Source organism: Apium graveolens, chromosome 7 (assembly GCF_009905375.1).
Source record: "Apium graveolens cultivar Ventura chromosome 7, ASM990537v1, whole genome shotgun sequence".
In the NCBI taxonomy this organism is placed as follows: domain Eukaryota; kingdom Viridiplantae; phylum Streptophyta; class Magnoliopsida; order Apiales; family Apiaceae; genus Apium; species Apium graveolens.
In genome coordinates, this window is record NC_133653.1 from 143867688 (window position 1) to 143876425 (window position 8738).

Genomic DNA, 8738 nt, shown 5'->3' on the forward strand with positions numbered 1-8738 from the left:
AACAGTTAGGAAAGATGGCCAGACTCCAGCAGACCCAGCGCAAGCGCGTGGGAAGCGTCTCGCGTCTTCCCGATGATGTTGTGGCTGCTATAGCTGCAGAGGTAGATCTATTGGTAGATCAGGCACTCTACTTTTGAGAATCAAATTATGTATAATTATAACTTGTGGCAGATAATGGCAATTAACTGTAAATTATCAAGTAATCATTTTGGGTTGTAATAACTTTTAAATTGTGGATTCAAAGACTTGTACTTATTTCAATTTCATCTCTGAGACTATAACGGGTTGTGGTGTGTGTTAGTGTGGGGTCACAACATAAGGTTATTTATTATTAATTAAGTGAAGTGATATTATGGAAATAAAGACCGTGACGACCCGGATCCCCGACCCCGGATCTGGGGGTGTTACAGAAAGGATGGATGAGGCTCGGAAAGAAAGGAAAGCTCAGCCCACGAATTGTTGGACCCTTAGATATATTAAGACGTATTGGGAAATTAACATATGAGCTAGTCCTACCCCCGAACATGTAGCAAGTTCATAACGTGTTCCACGTATCAATGTTAAGGAAGTGTAATTCGGATGCAAGACAAATAGGTGCATATGAGCGCATAGACATGCAACCAGATGTAACCTATATGGAGCAACCATGATGGGTTATAGATTGAAAAAGGAACAAGTGCTTAGGAGAAGGCTTATCAAACTAGTCATAGTTTGATGGTAGAACCACAATGTGGGAAAATTTACTTGAGAGTTAGAAAGTGCAATGCTAAGAGAGTATCCCTATTCATTTTCTATCTGATTCCGGGACGGAATCCTTTTAAGGAGGGGAGACTGTAATAACCCCAATTTTTGGAAATTTTTGAAACCCTGATGAATAGCAACTTTTACTGATGATGTTGATTAAGGAAAATTATCAGACCACACTATATAGGAGTACTGTTATAAAAGTTCTAAGATCGTATTAGTATTCCATAAAGTAAATAAGTGTATGTAAAGATCGTGAGAATCCAAATTCGAACACTTTGATTTTTCCCGAAAATCCACCAGATACCGAAAGAATTGAGTATAAGGTAACATGATTAAGAGGATTTAAATTAAAGGATTATAAGAGGGGATTATAAAAGGAATATAAAATATTGAGAAAGGGTAGGGGAAGCCAAATAATAAGATCCCGGATATGAACCCTCGAACGATAAACGCGAACGAAAGTTAAGCGAACCGTATAACAGATCTGCGATCATTAGCCAAGTAATTAGGAGTTAATCAAAGGGGTTAGTGGATGATGATGTCATCACACCAAAAAGAGGAAGACAAGTGTAAAAATATGACATAAGTAGATGACATAAGCATGACCGAATGGGAAGGGTTGGTTGGTTGATTGTGAGCCACACAATTTTTACCATGGTAAAAGGTTAATTAACAAACAAAAAGGAAGCAACCAAGCAAACACATTCATTTCTCCCCCCCCATCTCCTTGCTCACGGTTTTTTAAAGAAAAACAAGAAGAAAAATTTCCAAACCCAATCTCCACTCAATCATAATTCAAGAGGTTTGTTTTCTTGGATTCTATATTTCATAACTAAGAAGTGCAAGTAGTTTGAGTGCTTGAATCCAAGGTTTGCTAGCTCAAACAAATCATTTTAGTTTAGGGTGAATAGTAACTTTCAAGAACAAATTTTTGATTCTTGATTTTATTTGTAAGGTCAAGGTAGCTTAAGCATAGATTGAGGCTTCCATGGGCATTTCAAGGATCTTTCATTGATTAAAAGCTTCAAGGAAGGTATAAAACTTCAAACCCTAGTTTTACTTTGAATATTTAGGAGTGGTTTTGATTAATATAGTTCATGAGAAGCATGATGCTTGTGTGTTTAAATTTAGGTTGGGTTTGTAGTGATTGGATTTTAATTGAGGTGTTGATGATTGTTAATGAAGAAGTAGTAGTTTAAATGTTTAAGCATGAATTGAACCTTGTTTGATTTAGTAGTTTGGTGGAATTTGAAGATAGTATGATATTGGATTAAATTGAGATTCTTGGGCTTATTATGACTGAAATCAGTAGCATTGATGTGTATCTTGAGTTGTTGTCGATTGGTAGTTGGATTGATATGATTTGGAATGGTAAAATTTGGAAAATCGCGTAAACATAGCCGTCGTAATGCCCGATTTACCTTAGACTGCTTTTGTTCTTAACTTCAGGACCCGTGAACTCACTGTCAGGTTTTTACTATTGCCATTTTTAGATAGTTCATGTTATGATCTTCGTTTTGATATGTGGTTCGCTTGAATCCGATGTACGGTTTAGGAGAAACGACCGTTTTAAGTAACGGTGTTTCGCGAATGAATCATTACCCCTCGCCTTACTTTGAAACCTTAGTTAAGGCCCTTAAATGACTAATTGGAGTATGAAACAATTATGTAAAGTGGATTAGGCAGTTTGTAGGGTACTCGCAAAAGTATCGCCTTAAAATTCTTAATGGTTAATTTATTAAAAATGGTGGAGCTGAGGGTACTCGAACGACTTATGTGATTCGTTAAGCGTAGAAGTGACCATAAGCGAACATTAAGGTTCAATTGGTTAAAGTCTAGTTTCTTAAGCGACCGGGGTTTAATTCCGACTTATGTTGTTGTTCATAGGTTATCGGACCCACTCTAAGCTTAAGTCTATCCGGGAGCACTCAGGCAAGTTTTCTACCCGTTATACTGTTGTTGTGATGTAAATATATGTATATGCATTATCTTGTGATAAGTGCATGATTGTGATTAGCAAATTTTGCGATATATTGAAGCATGCTGATATGGTATATATGCTTGCTTGTTTTGTAATCTTGATATCTAATTGTTGATTCAAATGCTTATAAGTTGCATAATACCTATGCTAGAGATAAGCAGTAGTTGCGTATACCCTTAGTATAGGGGACCCAAAGGTGAACATTTTCTAAACCGGGAGTCGATGTTCCCGAGTATAATATATATATATATATATTTATATATATATATATATATATATATATTGATATATTTTTCAAAACTATTAATCGAATAAGGTTTATTCTATAACTTTATTTTATTTAATGAATATTATTTTGAATATTCATTCGAGGACTTATGACTCCGCTTACTTTATTTAATGAATATTATTTTGAATATTCATTCGAGGACTTATGACTCCGCTTATTTTATTAAATAATATTCTTTATTTTATTAAAGAATAATGTTTCGATAATCAAACTTATTTTCGATTATTCAAATAAAGATCGTGCTTTCGTATAAGTATATCTTTGGTTATTTATTATTTATTTCAAGTATGAGTTGTAAAACTTCTACTTCAATTATTTTTATAAAGATTATCCTCATGGGAATATTATTAAAATAATAATATTCAGATATTTTCTAATATATCGGGACTGATTTATGTCATTAAATCAGCATTACTCCAAACATTCTTAAAAGTGTTTTCGAGTCTTCAAAATGATTTTAAAAGTTAGAGCGGATCCCAAAACTCATTTTTATATTTAAGATCTTCCTTTCAGAGGGGATTCAAATACTCGCTCAAAACTTGAGGGATCCGGCTCTGTGGTGTATTTATATTCGCAACAAGGTTGTTGTTTTGATAAATGAATTAATTACTTACCTAACGTTCCAGAAGTAAGTCCATCTATAGAGTCGGCATAAGCAACATGGGCTCAGTGGGCGTCCATGAAAGTGTAAGTGGCTCAGTGGGAGTCCATCAAATGCGTAAGTGGCTGAGTGGCAGTCCAGCATAAGGTCCTATTGCGGCCAGGGTGATGACCAGTGGGGAATTCGTCCATCTACTAGTGGAAAAGGTTACTTATTGGTATCTTTGCCTGATCAGCAAGATATCAGGTTTATGCCAAGGTTTTCTCCTTTCCAAATTTATTGGATATTGCAACTCTGTTTATAATTTTCATAACAGAGGTTTTCAAGGAGTGTATGAAATGTATATGTATAGGTGTATATATATATCGAGACTTAATGAAGTATCTCGTAACTTCATTATTTATAATGATATTCAAAGATTGAATCTATCCAAGTATTTTCTTGTAGTCTCGTCTATGTGATGAACTTTTGAAACTGATTATACCTTAAACGGTGGTAGTTCAAGTAGTATTCGGAAAAGATATAAGTATATTGCAGTATCTTATAACTTCATCTTTTCAACTTATATCTGGTTAATGATTATCTTATGCATGACAAAGATTTTCACAAAAATGTTGAGACAAGGTTAGATATATGAGATCACCTTGCAATGATATTTTTATACAGTTATAAACTGGAACTCTGTGTATATTATACATGTCAGAGGATTTCAAAGATTGTGAAAAGTATTTATATGTATATATATATACTGAATATTTTGCGTCTTTATCGCGTTAAGATATCAGCTTGGTTCATTTCTTCTTGACCAAGACTTTCATGAGTACTATGATAATGCTCATATATCGTTAATTATTATACATATTATTTCGGTGGGCTGGTTGCTCACCCTTGCTTTCTTCTTTCATCACACAACAACAGATAGCAAAGATGAACAGGACCAAGCTCCCATTTCGCAAGCGATTAGGAAATATTCCCCAGTTTCCTGTAGTCGTTGATGCCGTTGTAGCTGAGGTAGGATCTACCAATAGGCTAGGCTTTCAACTTTTGATGTACCAGACTATGTATATTTATGAATTGTAATAATGGCAAAGAATATGTAAATTATTCAGAAACCTTTTTTTAGGTGAAATGGTTTATAATTGTGGAATAAAATGACTTGTGTTATTTTGGTATTCATCTCTAAGACTATAACTTGTGGTGTGTGTGTGTATATTATGGGGTCACAGTACGCAGCAGTTGGTTGACTGTTAAGATTAAGTATGGATAAGGGAAATGGAACTCGTGACAACCCGAATCCCCGACCCCGGATTTGGGGGTGTTACAGTTAGAGAGTGAGAGAGAGAATAAGAGAGATTAGAAAATAAAATAGTAGGTAAAAGATTGTAAAATCTTTTAACTCTCTTATTTATACACTCCACGTGACAACATACATTTTTGTTAAGCAGAACAGACCTTTTACACCTGGCAGTATGGAAACAGTCAAAAAAATAAAGAGTGGACACGGTAAACGTGCAGTAATTGTTGCTCACATGCAGTTACCAAAACAAATACGCAACCCATAAACCAAATGATTATCACTGTTTTTATCTCACTTAATTATTTTCTGACAAAATATAACCGTTACAGTAAATACTAAAAATAAGCCAAGTAATTAAATAATGCCACATAAGCATCAGAGTTTCCATCAGGATTTGCATCAGAACTTGACTATTATCAGAATTTAACGGTCATCAGAACATGGCTTCTGTACTCAAAAAGTGAATGACTGTATCTGAGATTCTTTACACAAATACTGACTGGTTTCTTCAGAGTTTAATCATCAGAACTTTCATCAGAACTTGTCCTCAGAATTTATGCAAATAATACTTAACTGTTTGTCAGAAACAACTTAATCACCACAGTAATTTTCATCATTCATATGGAGTGAGAGTGTGCATTTTGCAAATTATCAGATAAAGATTAAAGTCTGATAAACTTCAATATATCTTAGAAATAAGGCATAACTAAGAAAAGTGCTTAAAATATGCCTTTAATTTTGAAGTCTACTATAGAATAAATTTATGCAAGAGTCCACCTCAACTTTTTGTGCTCATTTTATGCATCTTTTGACATTCTTTTTACAGTAGCTTCTCAGTGTGAATGAGTCACAACTACTATCAGAATTTATGCTATTATCAGAGTATTTCTCCAGTAATAAGAGAATTTGAAAAGTCACCAAGAAAAAATTATTTTCTTTTCTAATGCATATAACTTAATTCCAGCAATGCACTTGGGTCTTCCCTTTCACATATTTACTCTAGATCTCAAAGGAGTACATGACTTCAATTTTTTTTTCTTTTATTTTCTTCAAATAAGTGAGGCTTATTAAGCATGTAGTTCATCCTTATGATTTACTGACATCAGAATTTGACAGATAAGAAGCAAAAATCTAGTTTGTGACTTGGTAATAAGATACACAAAGTAAATTTGACTAAGATCAAAATCAGAGTTTGCTTGTGTTATGGATTTTCACATAAATAACTAATTCAAGCATGGGATACATAGTTTGTTAAAGACTACTAAGTCAGTATCTAACAAATAATCCTCATTGGAGTGAATAGTCACAGAACATTCAAAACACTATCAGAGTATATAGAATCACATTAGATAACAATCAGTATTTAATATATTACAATTTAAGCACAAATTACCTGGAGATAAAACAATCTGTAAACACTAATCATAAAGTCTGATGCATGAGAACATAAACTAAACAAATTTTGAGAAAGAACCTGAAACCATTCCAAGTTAATTTATCAGTCTTGTAAAAGTAGCTTCACATAGTGGTTTTGTGAATATATCTGCTAGTTATTGATCTGTTGGGACAAAATGCAATTCCACTGTACCTTCCATCACATGTTCCCTTATGAAATGGTATATAATGCTGATGTGCTTTGTCATTGAATATTGAACTGGATTACCTGTCATAGCAATAGCACTTTGATTATCACAGTAAATGGGTATTTCAGAAAATTCTAACCCATAGTCCAGTAACTGATTCTTCATCCAAAGAATCTGTGCACAACAGCTTCATACAGTAATATATTCTGCTTCTGCAGTTGATGTGGAAATTGATTTCTATTTCTTGCTAAACCAAGAAACCAATCTGCCTCCAAGAAATTGGCAGCTTCCACTAGTGCTTTTCCTTTCTATTTTGCATCCTGCAAAATCTGCATCTGAGTAACCTATTAGCTTAAAATCTGATTCCCTAGGATACCACAATCCTAGATCAGCTGTACCCTTGAGGTACTTGAAAATTCTTTTCACAGCTATTAGATGATGTTCTCTTGGATCAGCCTGAAATCTTGCACAAAAATATGTAGCATACATGATATCAGGTCTACTTGCAGTTAAATAGAGTAAAGAACCAATCATACCTCTGTAGTTAGTAATATCTATTGATGCTCCAGTATCTTTATCTAACTTGGTTGTAGTGTCCATTGGAGTGGATGTAGTTGAACAGTCTTGCATTCCAAATTTCTTGAGTAAATTTCTGGTGTACTTGGATTGATTTATGAAAGTACCTTCTTCATTTTGCTTGACTTGAAGTCCCATAAAATAGATAAATTCTCCCATCATACTCATTTGATATCTTGACTGCATTAACTTTGCAAACCTTTCACAGAGTTTGGCATTTGTAGAACCAAATATGATATCATCAACATATACCTGTACCAAAAGTAAGTCCTTTCCATGGTTGAGGTAGAACAGAGTTTTATCAATTGTACCTCTGGTAAATCCACTTTCCAGAAGGAATTGAGCTAAAGTCTCATACCATGCTCTTGGAGCTTGCTTAAGGCCATAAAGTGCTTTATCAAGTCTGTAGACATGATTAGGAAATTTTGGATCTACAAATCCTGGAGGTTGTTCAACATATACCTCTTCCTCTAATTCCCCATTGAGAAAAACACTTTTTACATCCATTTGAAAGACTTTAAACTTCTTGTGAGCAACATAAGCTAAAAAGATTCTTATGGCTTCCAATCTAGCAACTCGAGCAAATGTTCATCATAATCAATACCCTCATGTTGAGAGTAACCTTTAACAACCAGCCTTGCTTTGTTTCTTGTAATTATGCCATCACTGTCAGTTTTGTTTCTGAACATCCATTTTGTGCCAATAATGGATCTGTTCTTTGGTCTTGGCACTAGGGTCCAGACTTTATTTCTTTCAAATTCATTTAACTCTTCCTGCATTGCTTGCACCCAATCAGCATCTTGAAGAGCTTCTTCCACTTTCTTTGGTTCAGTCTGAGATAGAAAGGAATGATAGAGACATTCATTTGATGTTGCTATTCTAGTTCTGACACCTGCTTTAGGATCTCCAATTATTAAGTCAGGTGTATGTGCTTTAGTCCACTTCCTTGCAGATGGAAGTTGATTTCTAGAACTGGATCCTTCCCCATGATCCATGTTGTCTCCATCAGCATTTTTGATGCTCCCCCTGAAATTATGCTCTCTGAAATTTCAGAATTTGAGTTGGATTCTTCAGGAATTGAAGAATCGGAGTTTCCAGAATTATCAGAGTTTGGCTCATCAGAACTTGATGAATCAGAACTTGAAGAACTATTGACAGGTTCTGATGCTTCTTGAGAGTCTTGCGATGTGGTAGGATCATTAGCTTGCTCCCCCTGAACAGGTGTATTTTCCTTTGGAGTAGTTACCACAGTTTCACTGACATCAGAGTTTAACACGTCAGAACTTACAGGATCAGGATTTAGGTCATCAGAATTTACAGAATCAGAATATAAATCTTCATTTTCAAATCTCAGCTGATCATGATCATTGAAATCTTCAAGTCCAGTAATCTTTTTATCATCAAAAGATAAATTGATAGATTCCATGATAACCCTTGTTCTTAAATTGTAGACTCTGAAGGCTTTTGTGGAAAGTGGATATCCAACAAAAATTCCTTCATCAGCTTTTAGATCAAATTTTGACAGTTGTTCAGGATGAGTCTTAAGAACAAAACACTTGCATCCAAATACATGAAAGTATTTCAGATTTGATTACTTTTTCTTCACCTTCTCCTATGGTGTTTTTCCATGCTTGTTTATGAGTGTAGCATTCTGTGTAAAACAA